This window comes from Argiope bruennichi, chromosome 7, assembly GCF_947563725.1.
Source record: "Argiope bruennichi chromosome 7, qqArgBrue1.1, whole genome shotgun sequence".
NCBI classification, from domain to species: domain Eukaryota; kingdom Metazoa; phylum Arthropoda; class Arachnida; order Araneae; family Araneidae; genus Argiope; species Argiope bruennichi.
This window is the reverse complement of record NC_079157.1, coordinates 43,244,144-43,265,184: the sequence shown is the minus strand read 5'-3', so window position 1 is coordinate 43,265,184 and position 21,041 is coordinate 43,244,144. Positions and strand designations below refer to the sequence as shown.

Below are 21,041 nucleotides of genomic sequence, written 5' to 3'. Positions count from 1 at the left end.
CGCAATTTGTTTCCATCGGGTACTGTAGCCGGGTAAAAAAGGCGAGGAGAACCCCCGAATAGCAATGAGATGGCTCTTCCAAGAACGACTTTCATTCAAGGCACGAATCTCATCCCGCCAATGAATGCCAGAGAAAAGGTTTGGGGATTTCTCCTCCCGAGGATTTTTCCCCATCGCAAGAAAATCACTGACGTAAAGTTCATAATGATGTTCAGATTGATAAAAGATAGCGCCCAAGGAAAATGGAAGTGGGGAAATTATGGCCCAGACACTAATAAGTTGTTCTTTTTTATTGTCTTACATAAACCTTTGGATTTCGAAAATAAATTATTTAGGAACAGAATTGAAAAACTAATAGTTTCAGACAATAACAGTTGCTTTTTAGTCATGAATTTAGACAGACCTTTGGAATTTGAACAGTATTATTTATTAAAATAAAATAAAAGTGAATGATTTAGGAAATAAAACTCTAGATTGGTGTAAAAGGGAAATTAGGGAAGAGTCGGTATTAAGCTGGGTTTTTTTTTATTGTTTTGGACTAGGTCTAGAATTTTGCTGGGTACTATTCTTTAAAACTAAATGAGAGTAAAGGACTAGTTTCGAACGAATTCCAAATGTTTACATTTTAATTAATGTCTTTTTTATAGTTCAGTGAGCAGATGTATGCCGTAATTAATTGAGGTTTTAATTGCTATAACTTATTTAGATGAGTAACCATTCTGTCTCATCATAATCATTGGCCTTAAAGCTGATGCCCTAATTTCAAATGAAATCTATAAATTGTCGGTGGTACACAATTAATATATTATGGATAAAATATGTATCCATTTGTGAGTTGAGGAATTACGCCGGGACATCATTACAATATGTTTATTAATAATCACTCTAAAATACAAAAAAAAAAAAAAAATAGAGATTGATAAAATTCCATTGTAATTTTTGATGTGTTCCAGATTAAAAATGTCAGAAATCGCATCTGTCTGAAATATGCAGACTTAATATTTGATGTATGGACTGAGTTTGAGAGTGTTTTATAATTTAAGATAATACATGTCTTTTAAAAAGTAAATAAAGCAAACATATAGAACAATTATAAAACTTTAAATATTTCTATATGTTTGTTGGTCTGTATAGAATTAGAACCCTTAGTTTTATCTTCCAGCAGAGGGCAACAATTTTTGAATGAACGTGGCGAAAATGAATCGTAAAGTTTATATTCTTAGTTCTCCGAGATAAATAATTTTAATAGTTTAAATTTATAATTAAATTCAACTATTAAATACTCTAATACGGATTCTTTTACGGTATTACAGATTATTCTTAAAATATTGTCGTATTTTAATAGGCATAATACTTATACTTATAATTCATACTTATTTTATGTGTAAAAAAAAAGCAAAAAAAAAAAATCCATTTGTTTTCTACCACAAAATCACACCATCCGAAGCGGAGATTCCCTCAAGGGCTACCTTTCCCTACAGGGAATTCATCTTAGGGATTTTCTCTCTCCTCCGATTCGCTCTTCCCCATCTCTTTTCTCCCAAGCATCATTCCTCCTTACCGCATCCTTCAACGTTCTTCTTCCTTCCTCATCAAGAATTCCTCGCACGGGCCACCCCATAGAACTATCCCGGAACAAGAACAGACGAGAAACGGACGGGCAACCTAACACCCCCTTCCAGAACTAGAAGAAATAAAAAAAGAAAAAAAATGAGTAAAACAGCCCACGGACTTGCAGCCCTATAGCCAACCACTGGTCCGCGCCCCTATAAAATATTAATAGCCACACTCTTGCTCCCCCTTTCGATATGTATGCAGGGGGGGGGGCGAGGAAAAAAGGAAAGAGTGAATGTAGGAAAGCAGGGAGGGCGGCGGGAGGCAGCAAAAAACCTAAATAAAAGGCAAAGGCTGCTGCTACTAAGTCATGCAGCTCGGGGGAAAAGGCTTCATTACAATTGCTAATAGCCGAAGCCGGAGCATAGGAGAAAGAGAGTAAGAGAGAAATCTCGTCTGAATTCTGAGCATGGAGAACGTCTTTTGCATAGAGAACCTATCCTCGCGGTGGCAGGCAGCACCGGACGCTGCAGAAGCTGCTGGTCCAGCCTTGTCGTCAGTCGACGGCTTTTTCGCTTGCCGGTTTTTGGGTTCCCGTTTTGGGAAAAGTCCTTTTTGTACCAATGGGACCACCCCCTGGGTCCGGCGTGTGTGCTAACGCCTGCCACTGCGAGGTCGGCTCCGAGGTGAAATAGGTAAGATTTATAGTAATTAGGTGTATCTTCTCAGCGGAGGGACTGGGACTGGGAGCAGGCTGCCTGAAAAAATAATGGGCCTCACACCCATTTCAGGGCATGAGTTGTGCCTTCGTTAAACCTAGGATAGTGAATGAATCGGGCGTTAACTGCCAAAGATTCTGAAAGATGAACTACTCAGCATGTACTTCGATCAAATACTCCATGCTCCGTGACATATCTTTGGGGATTGAGGAAAATATCAAACCATCTTTCCTTTTCTTCCTTTATCTTAGAATTGTTCTGAATATTTGTCATCTTTATTTGTCCTGAAGAAGGATTTTACGTTAAACCATGGTTTCCTGCCTTATGTATTAATCTTTCCAGAGGTTTAAAATGTACATTCTGCTGTCCTTGGTAAACATACATTTAAAATTTTAAAAGAGCAAATATTTTTTAGCACTTTACTTTATAATGTCAGCAATGTGGGAATTGCTTTTGAGGTACCTTATATCACTGCTTAGCAATTTTGTCAATCAAGCAAAGTAATATATTTTTTAAGGCAATAGTTAACTCCTTTTGTAACATGATTAAAAAATCACAAAGTATGAAGACCTTGTTTATAAGAATGTCTTTCATTGGATTTATTCTTTTATAATTTCTTATCTGAAGATATTTCTCAATGCATTTGAAGTAATTTTTAACTATAACAAATTATTTTCCCACATGCAGTTTTTTTTTTATACATTTCGATCAACTCAACAAATATAACACCAGAAGAAGCATAATAATTTTGTTTCAAACCACCTGGTATATTTGATAAAAAGATTTAATATTTTCATGAATTTACTAGTCTAATTATTACATAAGATGGACTATCACCATTCAGAAATTTTATATTATATATTTTACATAGGTAAGAGATTAATTTGAGTATTTAACTATTTGTCTTCCAGTTGAAAATTTCAAAAATTTGCTCTGTTTACAGCTTTTAGAAAGTCTGTATAAAATTTTGAAAATGTTTTGTTCATCATTTTATCGAAATAAAATATTATTGAATTCAAAATATTTCAGAGTATTTATGGATTAGATTTTGATGATGTGTATTTAATTAGTAATTTCGAATTTTGTCAACTGATAAGTTTTTAATGCTTAGATATAAAAATATTGCAACTTTTGTCCCAATCTTTATCGCATTATTTTTTCTTTAAGAATAAAAGAGAAATGACACGATTGTTTCGCAAAACATTTTGCTGAAAACTGAAGAACATTTTTCTGCTTCGAAAGGAAATAAAATGAAGAAATAAATAGCTTAAATGTGAATTTTTAAACTGTCACATGACAAATTGATTCTTTATGTATAAAAAAAATAGGATTTATGCCCAAATGGTTTCTTGGTGCTTGGCGTAATATATTTTATGAATAAAAATTACAAAAAAATTCAATTTTTCAGTTGAGTAAATTATCTATCACGATTCAGACTTAAATGAAAGGCATGAGTTTTTAGACTAAAAAAAATATCAATATAGGTTATGGTGTGACTGTGAACTGCTTTTTTTATTTCAGCTTTATTCTGAATATAATTAGGATATCAATATAACTGATTCTATCTTTTCACATTTTTGTATAGGTCTCTCATAATTTATTATTGTTTTCCAATGCATCAAGCATGCTCAAAATTACATTCAAATCCAAATGATTTATTTATTAAAAATATTTGTTATGGTTTTGTTATTTCAAAAAGTATGAAGGCAGTAAAAAAATTATTACAAGAATAAAAAAATTCAATCTGGATATGTTGAAGAATTTTGCGTTAGACCTTGCTTGAATCCAAACACAATCATTTTTCATATAATTCCTGTCTGTCTGCATTCATGTACACAAGAAATGAGTGAAACTTTGTATGTGAACAAAATGGCATGTCTTTATAAAATTTTAAAACTAATGATTCTGCAAGAAGTTTAAAAAATATATATACTCGAATTTTTTTATTTTATTACACTCAAAAGAGAGACATAGTCATAAAGAGTTGTTTTGCATGCAAATTACAATGAAAATCTTAAATGTTTTTATTTGTGTGCATTTTAAAATATAACATCATTTTTGATAATTATTTTTAGTTTTTAGATGGTCAATAAATAGTATTTTTTTAGAAAAAAAATTCGAAATGTTCGTCGGAAAGTATTAAAATTAGAAATTTAAAGAAATATAGGTGTTTCGGATCTCCATTTCGTAACATTTTAGCTTGATTCGATTGTCTTTATATTACTCCTCATCTTGACAGTGATAAAATGAGCAGAAAAAATATATGATTGCAATGCAAGCAAACCGAATCGTAACAACAAAAACAATAAAAAATTGTAAAATAATCTTTAAAAATGAATATTTAAAAATTTTGTTTAAACAATAGAAACAAATTGTAGTAAAATGAAATTGATTTCTCTAAAAAGCTGAGATTTCGAGGTTTTAAATTGATGAAAATGTATATATATATATATATATATAGCTCTAAAAATATTTTTAGAACTATAATATACTCTGAATTTATTGGGGGGGAGTAACGTTTCTATCATTTTTTTGATTTGAAATCTTCATAAATATTGCAAATTCTAAGCAACTTTTATCCAAGAAATAATTATGTGCCGAAACTAAGAAACTCTAGACCCAACGTTTTGCCCTGTTGAGTACTTTGAATGACTTTTTCATTTTTTTTTCAAATTACAAATAGCATACAACCCTATAAGCATTAACAATATACTAAGAATATTACTTAATAAAAAACACATATTAGTTCAATTCTCAAAGCGGCAATTAATTTTAAGGAAAGCTGACGCGTTCAAAATAATTGATTTGTTAATAATATTAACATGTTTTCAACTAATTAAACGAACGATTTAAATAGAGGATTTTGGTACTTGGAATGAAAAATAAGTTTTTGCTACACGCAACTAAAAGAGCTGTTACACTTTGAGTAACACATCTCGCGAGTTATAAATTATACTAAAATTAATGATTCCCGTCGAGTTTTTTTAATTGTATTGGCAAAAGTCCATACATATTCTGATATGCTTGATTATCAGGATGTAGCTCACGTATTCTGATTTGTAGAAATGCGTATTGCGGTAGTTTTCATAAGAACGCCATTTTTTACACTGAAACAATGCTTTATAATATTTTGTACTTGGTGAGTAAAGTCATTGTCTTACCTTAAAGTTCCTAATATCAAAGCTTTCTATCTGATAAAAGGTAATTTTATACAAAAAATAATTTATCCAAACTTCTTTAAATTACAATAAATTATTTAATAAATGCGAAACTCATTTGTATTTTGCATTTTGAAATTGTTTATATCAATAAATTAAAATCAATGAATGAATAAAAATCGTTTGCATTATTGGCCTATGGAATTTTACCCAATAAAGTAAGTGAAATCAGTAAAATAATTATAAAAAATGCACTATAATAAAATTTATTTATCAGATTTTGGCAACAACTTACCTTTTTGAACCATATGCATTACAATAAATTGTATTTAATCTATATTTTAGTCACAAACTTTATGCTAACGTTAAATTAAAAAGTCTTTACGAAATAAGCAATAAAAATAATTAGAAAGTCATTTTTTTTAAAAGGCCTTTTTAATCTTATCTTTTGAATATTTAATATATGTGATTTTTTTTTATTTAAGGATAAAGTAAAAAAAAGGAATTAATTAAAACTGTAAGAATCATCCTTGCCAAATTCTGATGTGCACATGTCGCCTGACATATGCTGTACTGCTACGCCAATTACTATTTAAACTCATTTTTCATCATTTTATCATCATTTTCCTTTCATGGTTTTTAATAAAATATAGAAGATCGGTAATACATATAAAATGTTGAATTCTAAATATTTTTAAAAAAATAGAATATTGATTAAATTTTAGATCTATTATTATTTCGTGGCATATCATTAATTATAAGTTGTTAAATAATAGTCATTTTATAAATAATAAATTTCATAAAAACACGTAATCATAGCAGCACACAAACTGTCGTGTACTGAAAAACGTTTTTTTTTTAATACACAGACAATAAATGCAGGCACAGTAAGTAAAACTTTTTATGTCTTCTAATTTTATATATTCAGATCAAAACTGTAATAAAAAAATATTGTTTAAATAAATTAGGAACAAAAATCAAGAATGGAATAGCTTTAACTGGTTTAAAAAAATTTCTAATAATTTAAACTTTATATGATTCGAATAGTATAAAAAGTTATCCTGCAAGAGATTTTATTGCAAAATACAAATCTTTCAGATTAATCAACTGCCATTAAAAATCTTTTATATTAGGTAACACATAATTCAATAATGTTAGTAAAAAGATCGATCGGAAATAATTATTATAATTATTATTTCCCTAATATTATTTCTCATAATTGTTAATATTTTTCTAATTATTTTCTCCAGAAATAATTTTTTTTATGGAATTATGGTAAACATGCGATCGGAACAGGCTTATATTATGGCATACAGAAATATGTTATTATTGAAAAATAAATTATGATCGATAAATATTTTCAGATTTTAATTTTATTATATTATTAGAGTTCGTTTTAACTAATTCACTAACCGCAAGTGAAGGATATGGAGAAAAAAGTGTATATATATATATATATATATATATATATATATATATATATATATGTAAAAAAGCAAATTAGGATTGAAAACAAGCTTTCGAAGAAAAGTTATCAAGCAGGTTTTAACAATATCAGAATTGCTGTGTATCCCAACTTGTTATCTCAAAATGTTAGAAGTAAACAAACACCGCCAAACTTTTTCTTTTGTTCAACGAACAAAATTCGAGGTTTTCAATGCTGGTAGACACAAAAGAAGCAAAGAATTTTGCTTTATAGCCGGCCTTCAAGAACAAGGTCAGTAGTTGCCGTATTTTTCATAAATCTATAAACACAAGGCCGCCAACAACATAAGGGTCAACCGAAACGCTCCTCCAAAGTATCGAGAGATTTTATATTTATCTGAGCAAACCTGTTTTTTTTTTTTTTTTTTTCAACAACGTCGAAATATTCCCATGATTAATAGTTGCTGTGTTTTGTAATTCAAAAAAAAATATTTTGAGAAAAAATGATGGTTTTTGTCGATGGTTTCTTAACATATATGAAATTCGCTTGCATAAGTGAAAATTGATTAAATTTATGTAAATTAAGATTTTTATCTACTAAGTTCCATCCTAATTAATCACTTTCTCTCATTATTTTGTGAAATATGGACAATATGTGTTGATTTATTATTTTTAAAATACGCTGTTTTTCCGTTTCTTTTCAATTTTTTAATTAGAGGAAATTTTCTTTGAGTCTTTCAAATGGACAGCATATTATCCTTAAATTTTACATTTTCTAATACACTGAACAATCACAATGTGTTTATATTTATTTTTATTGAATGCTATCAGTAGAAATAATTCTGAAATCATAAGCCACAAGGAATTATGAAGAAAATAAATATATACAGAATATTGGTAAAATCTATATTCTTTATGTTCAATATGCATTCCATAATATAATTTTTATCATTTCAAAGATATTACTTTCAATTTAACTGAATAGTGATGCAGTATTACAGATCACAATAAATCTGCAATACAATTACAGTATTGCAGATTATTTCAGATTGCAAAAAAAAAAAAATTACAATGATGCAGTATTGGAGATTACAATAAATCTGCAATACAATTACAGTATTGCAGATTTTTTCAGATTGCAAAAAAATTACAATGATGCAGTAATTACAATTACAATGATGCAGTATTGCAGATTTTTGCACATTGCAAAAAAAAAATAAAAAAATATTCTATTTGAAATTTAAAAAAATAGCACCAAACAACACATTATCGAATTTTTATCATCTCAAGCCCGCCAAAGTTGGTATAATATTTAAAGTGCGGAAAAAACTATGAGGGATTGAAAAAAAAAAATAGACTGATTTTAAGGAAGTTACAAAATATCAATTCATCCGAGCTAAGATTTTATATTTAGTTTGAATGAAATAAATGAAATATCCAACTCATCTATCTTCTACATTTTACAATATTTTTGTTTACTTTTTATATCGTTTAATAAACTACACAGAGATTAAATATAATTCTTCTTCATCAATTTTTAGTAATGAAAGAAAATCACGTGATCAAATATCAGATTAAAGAATAAATTTCAATCTATCATTTCAAGGCAAAAGTGTAAGCCATTGTTGGAAATTAGTGAAAACATATTTTTAGAAAATTATCAAAATTCATGAAAAATTCTCATGATTATTAAATTGGTATAGTTAAAAAATGTCTTTTTTTTTTTTTTAAATTTGAAATGGTGAAATTTTTTTTATTTTTTTTATATTATACTTTTGGAAGTTATCACAAAAAAACTCAGATTTCGTTTAATTTTTGTTTCATTAAAAATCTAACTAAAATTTCAAAAAAAAAAAATTGTTCCAAAGTGCACATTCCTAGTCTGCAAAATATATACATGCTAACTTTGGTCGCTCTAAGTTAAATGGTCTGATCTGTAAACCGCCAAAATACTTATTTTCACACACACACACTTTCATCTTTATTATTAGTAATGATTGATTTCTGATAATACCATACCTGTAATTGTTAAAAATTGTTTTTGACCATGGGAACAGCTCAAAAACTCTTTCAGAGCTACAGTTTTGCCTTTTTTTTTATCTACTTTCAAGATATTAAGATAATGACATGTTTTACTTATCTTAAAAAACATTTTATAAGTAGATACGTGCTGCACTAAAACTTTAAGTGTTTTATCCCTTAACTACTCTCTGAAACAACTCATATAAAAACAATACACAAACAAAAACCAAACTATGTCCCAGCACGATATTGGCCGTCCTTCATTAGCTATGATCAGATATATTTAATGACGATAATAACTCCTGATCCCTTTTTCTTCAAACAAACATTTCCAATAACAGAATATCGAAGAAAAAATAACCCTACGTCGTCGCTAATTAATGCCATCATAAAATTTAAACAAGACATGTAGTTGACAAAACTAGTGACTACTCCAACAGCTCATAAAATAGCCACTTAAAAGCCCCAACGCCGCGTTTAGTAATTGACCAATTTTGTCGGATCTTTTTTTTTTTCTGGTGGATTTTCTTTGTTTATTTAAGTCTCTGCCATTTTTTTCTATCCTCAGCACCATCTGGTAAGTTTTCCAACCAGATAAAAATCGGCGATCCAGGAAAATGTTCTGCTCAATCGAGCACCTTAATTGGTATCGTTTCCTATTGTTTATGGCGGAGGTATATAATACCTCGCAACGTGATATAATACATAATAACGTTGATGGATGATAGTGCATATTGCAGACACTATGGGGGTCCAGGGGGGGAGGGTCGTGAATATTAATTTAAGGAAGTGTTTATTAGTAATTTGAGACCAAATTAATGGAGATGATATCTAGCCATATGCTTGTGGTGTACGTGTAGTCAGACAGACTTCCGACCGACGCAGGAAATCATGATGCGAATTCATTTTGGAGGATTCAATTTCGTTATCATGGTATACTGATGATGGGACCGGAAATTATTTGTCAATTTTGTCATTCGATTAATCCTCACTATTTGCTTGATTTTTAGGATGAAATCGCAATGATGTGCTTCAAAAACACGTATGTCTTCTGAAATGATTATTAATAAACGATACATGAGCAAATATCTTTCCGACTATATATAGATGTCATGTTTTGATTTGATTTTCATTCATTTGTCATTCCCATTTTTGATTTTCGGAGTTTCTAATGTCTCTGTAAATATTTTAAATAATTTTTTTTATTATAAAGTAATTTAAATAAAGATAAACAAACAAAAATTTCCGAATTTACTTATAACATTCATAATTCAATCAGATTCGATTAAGGGGATTTTGAAGAAATAGTTTCTGATATATATAAAAATTAAATTAAAGGTTTGGTTTAGTTTATTTACGTAAACTTTCCACTTTCAAGCAAAATTTGGGTTATTTTGGAATAGGCCTCGAATTCTGTGCCGCCGTCAGACGATGAAAACCACATCTGAGCTGCTACCCCTTCCAAATTACAGCCCAACCACAGAAAGGGGCCATTTGGCCCCGAGGTATTCAATATGCACCATATCCGCTAACACAACAGTTTGGTGGAATATGGTTTCGTAACTGGAATTCTCTGACAACAAAGTCGAGGCTTTACTGTTGCAGTCACTCTAAATGAAAGAATAGGCATTGGAGAAGCCGAATGATTATCGTTTTTTTAATATTAACTTTCAATCTATTTAGCTTAGATACCATTCCAGCTCAACTCCCGTAGAGGAGGGCACCTCGAAAAGAGGATGAGATGCTTCCGGTATGGTGGTTGGATCTCGCCACCCTGGAGGGTACTCAAAAAAGGTTGGGGATCTGGTTCCTCCCATCGATGACGGGACGTACTTCCTTCGGGAAGGGTTATACCGGGGCCGGTGACGGCCCTTAGGACTCAACCACAGTTTCCGCCAGTGTTGTTGTTGCGGTGGTCCAGTCATTCACTTTTCTTTATCCGTGTGCCTTCGGGCGGGTCGGAGAGTCAATGATATGACTATCATTCTAGCTCATAATTTCTCTCTTATTATGGGTGATTATAGCTATCGAACCACTAAACCATAAGAGTTTTATTTTCTTTTTTAAATAATTTGCTGTCTCACTATTCATTCTATAAAAATTTGCTTGTTCTCTCATTTTACATTTTTTAACTATTATTTTTTCCATTATCGTTTAATTTTTTATTTCGGTTTTCTTTTCAACACTTAACCACTAGGTGTATCTCTTTAGGTAGACCATTTCTTTCCTTCACAAATAATGAAATCACAGTAGTTCAATCAAAGTCATTTTCCGATTTGCATCTTATCAAAATAATCTACAATATGCCTAAAATTAATTATTAAAAATTTTCAACATGACCATTCTAGACATTATTTTTTGGATTAAGAAATTTTCCGAAATATCGAATTACTATGAATTAAGTTTGAGGGTCTTCGTATGAATGTGTGGTCATCTACCTCAAATCAAGCAATAAAAGAAAAAAAAAAGGAATCAAAGGTAATATTTTACTATTCTACAACTAAAAATTTATCACCTACAATATTTTACCACAACAGTTAATTTTCATTAGTGTCTTTTAACAAGCCTGGGCAACGCCTTGATGAATGAAAACGATCTGCTGAGTCTAAAACCGAAAGGGAATTAAAAAAAAGAAAAGAAAAGAAAGAAGAAAATGAGATGAGAATTCCCATCCCCTCCGATAACAATAAGAAAACAATCAAATAGCAGGGAGGGTGTGTATTTTTAATGGGGGGGGGACTGTATAACAAGAAATAAAAGAGAAAAAGATAGAGAGAGACTAGCAACAATTAACTTTCTTAATGTTTTAAAGAGAACTCACCGATTCATCAACGTCCGACTTCCATCTGGTGTGTGGTGGCGGGTCCGGATGCTGTAAGAACTGCTTCTAATTACATCCATGACACTAACCCACCAATTACCTCTCTCTCCCTCCCTTGCAGTTGATGTCTAGCGTTATCACCACCCTTTCGCCTACCCTCCTGTGGCGATACCTTCGGGCGATGCACACCGGAAATCGGCAAAGCCTTCACGTGATGGTGCCAGCTCATGGGCATGGAGAAAGGAACGAAGACGTGCCACTTCAGCGATGTTCACATCAAAGAAGATAGCCAGGAGGATGGGATGTGCAGAAAAAAGAAATCTGATGAACGAAAATGGAAGTGGTGTCCTAGCACAATAGGTAATTTTGTGGGCAATATACTGGCGAGTCTGGATCGTCATCATCTAACCCTCCAGCCCAATTTCCGATGTTTAAGACGCTTGATTAATGGTAGCGGATGATAAGCGACCTGACTAAGTGATGTCGGCAAGACCTCTTCGATAGATAATAAGAGCCATAATTTGAAGATACTTCTGGACTTCTTTCCCCTCTGCTGTCTTGAACAACTGAATATAGCTAATAGGAGGGGAACGGCGATAGGGCTGTACAGAAATGTACAGAATTGAATGTACAGAAATTGAAAAAAAAATGTACATTAATTTTGAGATCATATCTACTACAATTAAAGAGAGGATATTCAATTTTTAGCATTCATAATGCTTTTCTTATAAAATTATGTCAAAATCAAACTTGCATCGATTTTCCTTTGCATGAAATAAAAAAAGAATCCACTAGAAGGTATTGTATATAAAAAAATCTTTTCTTTTTTAATACTTTGTTTTGAATTTGCAAAACGTATTAATAGAAATAAAAAAGATTGTATCTTCCAACTAAAAGTAATGGGGTAATATCCCGATACGATTTGAAAACAACTTATTGTTTTTACTATCACCTCACTATTCACTTTCTTTGAACTCGCCGAATGATTACTGTGACCCTAGTCTGGATAAACAAAAAAAAATCTTCAATCACAATGTATTTATCTTATTTTTGACTCTTTGTCCCCGATAATTCCGCTCAAGCACCATTGAAGACAGTGCATATTTTTGGAGTTTTATTTATTTATTTCGATTGTTAAAGACATCTACATTTTGGTAACCACAAACTGGTTACTTCGACCAGGCGGAAGGCACACGGAAAAATCTGAACGCAGCAGCAACACTGGCGGAAAATGCGGTTGAGTCCTAAGGGTCATCACCGGGCACGGTGCTATCCTTCCCTAAGGAAATACGTCCTGTCATCAATGGGGGAAGTCAGACTCGCACCTTTTTGTGTACTCACAAGGGTGGCGAAAACTAACTACCATACCGGAAGCCCCTCATCCTCAATTACGAAGGGCCTAGCCATGAGACTCAACATGGTGGTAAGAAGATGTAGCTAAATTTTTCGGAGAAATTCAATTCAAAGCAATTGTGTGTGTGTGTGTGTGTGTGTGTAAGTGTGTATATAATAGGAATAAACAAGCCTTTGTATTAGATGGAGGTACGCTACAATATAATTAAAAAAATGTTCTAAATACATATTTGAGATAAATTGTTTTTTCCAAGACACTTCAGAAACAATTGTAGCTGCATTTTCTACAAAATTAATTACTGCATCCTCAATAGCTTCTTAGATATTCAATAATTATTAAGATTATTAATAATATCTTCGTTTAAAATTTTCACTGAAATTTTATTGACTCATAATGATAATTGTTTGTTTTATAGCCACAATTTTATACATTTCAGGACTTTATCAGTTGATAACTACTTGATGGTGTTAAATGATTCATTTAAAATTAATCAGGCATCAATCTGATTTATTTACTACAGTTGAAAATTCTCTGAAATTATATCTTGCAGTCTTGTGTAAATTGTGCATACAAAATCACAATTATATGTGCAATGAGAAAAAAAAGTTTCAAAATGATTCTGGAATTTAAAAAATAATAATATAATTAAAAAAAATAGGAACAATTTAAGAGCAAACCATATCTTATTTTTAAAGTTTCCGGCAAAAGTCGATCAAAGTATTGTTAATACCATCTTCAAGAAACATTAAAACGAATTTCGGTAAAATTTTATAAGTCAGATGATTATCATTTTGTTTCCTGAATCTTCTATTCTTTAAGAAGGTCACTTGATACTTGCAGATCGAACATATATTATGTGGATTTACTTCATTTATTCTGCATTCTATTCAAATGATCAGCATACTTATGATAAGAAAATGCTACTTGGATCACTTCAGAAACTTGGAAAAATAAAAATATTGTAAAGAAAACGGAAATTAATATACAAATAAAAAGTATTTCACTGTGTCTTCTTGTAAAAAAAAAAAAAAAAAAAAAAATCAATAAAATTTGAGTCGGAAAATAAATTTTTCGTTAAAATTCGGTCAAGTTTAAATGATAATCATCTTATGTTTTCAATCTTCAAAGACTCATATCACTTCATAAGCTTCTTGATGATGGCATGATCCTTTCGAGATTAATTGGACTCTAATCTGATCTGCCAAGCACCTTAAGAAGAATCTTTGGAATCGTGAGCGATCCTGCGGTTTGGGAAGTCTGTAGAAATGGTGTATACAAAACGATAATTCCACTATAATGAGCAAAAGTTGTTACGATTATTATAGAACTTGAATAATTCATCAGTTCTTCATACATATTTCATGAGCCAAGAGCAGGAAAGCAAATCGATCACATTGAGACAAATTAAATTTATACTATCTGATACAGCATAATTGTCGGCAGGCTTAGACAGCCTTTTAATATATTAAGAGCAATTTCCATGACAATTATCTCAAGTATCGCAGTATAAGGCGAAATCAAGAACATGTGGTAGGTAAGTTTTCAATCCGGAGCAGGTGCGGTTTTAGTTAGGCATTATTATGTGCTTTCGAATACGTGAGTTGAAGGTTAGGACATAGTTAATCCAAACTTTCAAAGGATCCTTGCTGCTGGGAACTTAAGAAACAAGTTTTACTTATTTTCGCTTCGCATGCCATTCGTTTGCGTTTTTCTTCTCTTTATTCAATTGAAAGGCATCAGAATAATCCAGATACATTATCTTAAAAATGCATAGAAATGAATATTATTTTTCAATTGAACTCTTATTTATAAAACGACTAATGAAAAATGAGAATGTGTATGCGGTAGGGGGTCTTTCAGGAGCTCTGAGACTGTGTGGTCCTTTGTAATATATTTCTGGTGGATACACGGTTATTTGTGGACTTGCTTAGTTTGCACCTTATTGTATTGTTTTTATGCTTATTAAAATAATGTAGTTTTTTTTTCAATTTTTATTTGTTCATTTACTTAGCTAAAGCTCCTGAGCGTAATAGCATAACTACAGAATAGACAAACTGAGCTGGTCTTCACAAAACTTCCTCACATGCAAGGTGTTATTTCTCCCCCTTCGCTTAAAATTATGAATCTTAGACAAGGTCGTGGTCCTTTGTAATATATTTCTGGTGGATACATGATTGTTTGTGGACTTGCTTAGTTTGCACCTTGTTGTATTGTTTTTATGCTTATTAAAATAATGCAGTTTTTTTTTCAATTTTTATTTGTTCATTTACTTAGCTAAAGCTCCTGAGCGTAATAGCATAACTACAGAATAAACAAGCTGAGCTGGTCTTCACAAAACTTCCTCACATGCAAGGTGTTATTTCTCCCCCTTCGCTTAAAATTTTGAATCTTAGACAAGGTCATGGTCCTTTGCAATATATTTCTAGTGGATACACGGTTATTTGTGGACTTGCTTAGTTTGCACCTTATTGTATTCTTTTTATGCTTATTAAAATAATGCAGGTTTTTTTTTTCAATTTTTATTTGTTCATTTACTTAGTTAAAGCTCCTGAGCGTAATAGCATAACTACAGAATAAACAAGCTGAGCTGGTCTTCACAAAACTTCCTCACATGCAAGATGTTATTTCTCTCCCTTCGCTTAAAATTATGAATCTAAGACAAGTTCGTGCATAGAGGAGTGCTCAGAATTTCATTTTCAAAGGCTCGCAAATGAGAGTTTTGTACTTCGTAGAAGTGAAAAAAAAATCTATATGTATTTTAGACGAATGAGTCTTTAAATTTATACAATCACCTTTCGACTGCTTGTTTTGGATGTTTCATAGCAGAATTTATGTATCCTACTATAGAAAAAGAGAATTACAAAACATTTTCATTAAAGTATCATCAAAATAAAACGTCAACAAATAGTCACTTGAAATTTTAATCCTTGAATGCATTATTTTTAAGTCTTTTTACTAGTTCAGTTGTTGCAGAATACGGAAAAATATTTTTTTAATTCTTTATAAGCATTAAATATTAAATAGTATTTATTTTTAAAACATTGATTGGAATGGGGGAAAAGGGCATTTCATGAGACAAATGCAGGATAAAACATTTTTGTAGGTTTATTTTTTGGCAACAATGTGATTAATTAAAGAGAAAGCAGAAAGGAAGCCTCTACAATATGCCATTTTCAGTCACAATGTCGTGAATTTTGTAAATCTTAGCTAACTGAAACGAACAGATATTTACAACTCACAGTAGAAGGACAGTTATTCGTTCAATGTCATACGTATTCCAGTTGCTTGTAGTTAGCAATTACAGCAGCTGAACTATTCGTTTATTTACAGATAAAACATGCAACAATCAAATATATTGTATTTTTTAGCTGTCATTGATTACCGTGCTTGGAAATTAACGACGCCGAGACTTAATTGCAGGAAGAACAGCATCATCAGAAAGCAGAGTAGACAGATACTTCTGCTAACGACCATTTTTCTGTGACACAATGAAACTGTCGTCATGTGTTGTAAATAATTATCGACGGATTGGTTGGATGGCAGTAACATTGTTTGGGGAGAAACAAAACATTTCTCTGGTCGTTAAAATGGGTGGTGACATGCTAGTTGCCTCGCTGAGCCAAACGCATTTCCTCTTTTCCCTGTTTGTTTTAGGTTGTTGCTGTTTTGTTGCAGATTGGTTGTTTTTTTTTTGTCGTCAACGCACCTGTCGTTTGTTGACGAAATTATCGTGCTTGTTTCTTATATGAGATCTTGTGAAGTAATCCCATTTATTTGTTCAAAAATGTATTGCAAATATGAGTTTTGCAACGACCAGTAAAATATGAAAAATTTTGTCTTTTAACTTGCTTTACGACGACCAGTAAAATATGATATATTTTATTTTATTAACTTGCTTTGTAACGATCAGAAAAATATGAAAAATTTAGTTTATTAACTTGTTTTACAACGACCAGTAAAATATGAAAAATGTAGAATATTTACCCTTTGCCGTCGGAAAGATAATTCGATAGATAATTATTCACTTAATACATGAACCTGTTTATTACACCGAAAAATAAATACATACAATTACTTTAAGTTGAGTTTTTCTGAAAAATTAATATACGTCATTTTAATAATTAAAATTTAAAAGAATAAATAAATTAAATGACAAAATGATGCACCGTCTTGAATGGTGATTGAGAGAAGAATTTGGATTACAAAGGATTATTTGCGGTATAAGGGCAGCGTATGTTTTTATCGACAGCGATCCTATGATAAAAATCGTGACCTGTAGTGGAGTTTTAATACATTACCATCCTACAGGATTATAATGTAAAACTGTTGTAAAAGTTATATATTATAAATCCATAGGGTGTATTATGTAAGGTTATGTAGAATTCTTTATATTCGTATTTGTCGGAAATTTTCTTTGGTAAAGAGTCGTAGCATATGGCCGCCACAAATGTAAGAGCCACCTAAAATTGAATACATATATAACTGAATAATGAGGATTAAATAAAATGCCGTAGAAGATGTCTTTTTATATTCATTTCGAATATACATAAAAATTGTGTCAGTAAAAATTATATCACCAAAATTACTCTAATGTACTTTTAGTGGTGCATAAGCTGGAAAACGTTTATGTTTGTAAAGCTCCATGATATACAAGAGAGTTGAGAAGGTTGTAATGTGAAATAAAGTCTAACTGGTAGCCATCGATGCCGATCAGGGATTAAAAATTTCAGCTAAATGTTTTGAGTAACTATGTCTTAATGACTTCTTCAATAAAGTATATTTAATCTTCAAATTTTAATAGATATACGATTCATACTATTTTAGAAATTTTATACCATTTTGTTCAATTACTATAATTTTTCTTGATTTCCATAATATTTCTACATATACAATTATATCAGAGAAAAGGACAACAATATTTAAAAAGGGGTATATTTAAAAAAATAGGGAAAAAATGATATGGCAAAAAATTAGCCAAACTATAAAGATAATTTTTAGAATTTTAATATGATGCTAAAATAATTTTTGTGTTATAACAGTTTTGGAAGTTATGATGTGAAAACATTAAAATTTCGCTTAATCTTTAATTAATTAAAATTGTAATTAATATCTCAAAAAACGCAAAAAGGTGATCATTCCAATGTAAATATGTGCCAAATTTGATTATGACAAACGAGCTGGGATAGTCATATCATTGACTCTCCGACCCGCCCGAAGGCACACGAATAAAGAAAACTGAATAACCAGACCGCCTCAATAGCAACATTGGCGGGAACTATGGTTAAGTCCTAAGGGCCACGGTACAACTCTTCCCGAAGGAAGTACGTCCCGCCATCGATGGAAGGAGCCAGATCCCCCATCTTTTGATGTATCCACCAAGGTGACGAGATTCAACCACCATACCGGAAGCATCTCATCCTCTTTTCGAGGTGCCCCCGGGGGGCGGGGATGGATATAAAACACCAATTATACACAATTTCCCTTTTATTGTTAGTAGAAGTATTGCCAATAACTTTGAGATGCAATATACAAAACTAGCAAACTATAACAAGTGCTTTAATTGTTGTTATTTTCAGGACAGTATTTACATTACGTCGCATCGCTTGGAAAAAGATATGGAGCATGTTTTATATACTGATGATATAATGATTGTGACATTTATCCTGTTACAAAGTTGACATCTTAAAACAATACGAACTAGTTTTTTTCTTTTGATTTGGTCGCTTTCAGCTTTATAGATAATTTGCATTTTCAGGTGAATGTATGTTCTTTTTTATGATTCTTCAAACGCCTCTCAGGCATTTAAAAGCAAAAATTTTCCTCCGAGATGCTTATCATCAAACTATTCTTTCGGATTAAGACTCATCATCTAATTATTTTATTACGCTTAGTGATTTAAAAAAACTCTTAATTGATATGAATCATTATCAACCTTTCTATCTTGCACTGACTAGTCTCCCTGTCAGAGCCACTTTAACTTGCTTTGTACTTCCAGCAATTTCGCTGTCAGTTCACAGACACAAACAGAAGTACGAGCAGACAGTTAAAGGGGGGAAAGGGAGGGGGAGGCATGAAACAGTGGTTGTAACGGGCGCTGACAGTTCGGACAGACAGACAGACAAGGCGCTCAACGAAGCTGTCACTTCAACTTGCCAATTATTTAGCCCTCCCCGTACCGTAAAACCGACCCTACTTTCTGTGCGGTTTGTTCTTTTTCTCTGTTTTTCTGCTATGATTGTTCAGTTTGGGGAATCGTGATGGAATACAAAGGGTATGACTGGTCATATGATTGCTTAATTGTTTCATTGACTGTTTCACTTTTCTTTGTTTTCTTCGAAATACAATAAGTTGATGCTGGATTCCGGAAGGACTACGGAGTATCGTTGTCGAATTTGATAAGTAGACAAAAGAGTTCGTGTGCACAATTCAGAGATTCGTTGTTCGTCTGTGCGTCTTTGTATACAGAGTGAGTTAATGGATAGGTTTCCTGCAAGAAACGCTTTAATATTTAAAACTTTCTTCTCTTAACTTCCGCACAATACCGTATTACAGCTAAATATTATTATTGTAAGTATTCGAATGGAAACTTGCACCAGTTAAGCTTTTGGTATCCATATCAATTCGAACCAGATTGTATTTGATTACTTATGTAATTTGACAAAAATAAGATAAATTCTCGAAAAAAGAAACAAAATTTGCTTAACAATGCTTATCTTTTGCATATTTTAATGTAAATGACTAGTATTTGGTAAATGTCGATAAGTGGATAATATTATCACCACATTTTCATAGCCGCTAGATGTATGTCAGAAAAGTTTCATTATTTCTCACTTGACTAACAAATATCAACCTTCAGCATGCACTGGAGCTGAATATTGAATAAAACGTATTTTTGTTAGGATAAGACAAAATTGCAACTTTACAAAATTCTTCAGCATTACAGAATGGTATTGAATGCAGGGCACAGATTTTTATCCAACTATTTCCGCAGGATGGCAATCAGTCCATTTTCTATTGCATCCGACGTTTTTCACAGCTTAGTGTATTTATTTTTACGATTATAGATTTTTATTGTATCATATTATTTTCGTGCGACATATAGTATTGTGGCGGATTTGGCATGAGCGAGGATAGAACCTGGGATCTTGTGGTTCGCAACCCAGTAACATGACCACGATACAAAAGCAATTGCTCTGGTAGCGTAGTTGTTCACTGGCTTATAAGCTTTCACCACAGACTCTCCTTCCAGTGAGTCGGAGGTGAGACGAACGATATGGCTGTTGAGTGGTGATGTATTAGCTGTTGATTCTAATGCGCCTGTATCCATTTGAGTAGCGCCAAGCGTTATGGCGAGCGTGTGTGGGTGAGTGGTTGCTGATGTTGTTGCTGCGTCAAGTAAGTCTGAGGGCTTTGAGTTGTTGTGGATAGATAACGCCATAACAGCTTTACGAAGGTTGAAGTTTTATCGTCCGAGGTCACCATTGTCGCGGATTGGATTGCGCGAGGATAGAACCTAGGACCTTATGGTTAGCAACCCAGTAACATGACCACGATACAAAAGCAATTGTTCGGGTAGCGTAGTTGTTAACTGGCTTATAAGCTTTCACCACAGTATCAGTTCGCTTTAAAAAAATATTTGATTTATTATTTGTAAACGTCGCATCTAAATACTGATTTTAAGAAATTGAGTAGCCAGAGGTTAAGAATTAGTGCAAGATACTATAACAATCATTTATTATATAGGGATATAAGGCTGCAATTAATAAAAAAAGGCGTAAATAAGATAGGTAAGAGAGGCTGTAAGGAAGGCGTAAGTTGAGTTAAAAGGAAATAATCAACTGACTTGTTGACAAGTGCATTGCTTACAATAATTTGAAGTACACTGCCTCTATTACAAAGTAATAGAGGCAGTATAAGTCAAGAGATTCGGGACAGCTAAAGGACTCGTTCACCACGTTTAATTCTCAAATTCTCAATTCTCTTTTCTA

The 21,041-nt window shown here is 31.9% G+C and overlaps 1 protein-coding gene and 1 long non-coding RNA gene across 3 annotated transcripts in view; one reads left to right on the top strand and one right to left on the bottom strand.

The window, feature by feature from the left end:
- The window catches only part of LOC129976672 (uncharacterized), a 90,097-nt gene extending 78,052 nt beyond the window's left edge, over positions 1-12,045 (bottom strand). Inside the window, exon 1 of the transcript XR_008785162.1 lies at positions 11,700-12,045. The gene's annotated coding sequence lies outside the window, so the exon portion shown is untranslated. The remainder of the gene's footprint in view (positions 1-11,699) is intronic.
- LOC129976673 (uncharacterized) overlaps positions 2,109-21,041 on the top strand; it is a 372,556-nt gene continuing 353,623 nt past the window's right edge. For both annotated transcript variants that reach the window (XR_008785164.1, XR_008785163.1), the window contains exon 1: positions 2,109-2,249. This is a non-coding gene — a long non-coding RNA (uncharacterized LOC129976673). The remainder of the gene's footprint in view (positions 2,250-21,041) is intronic.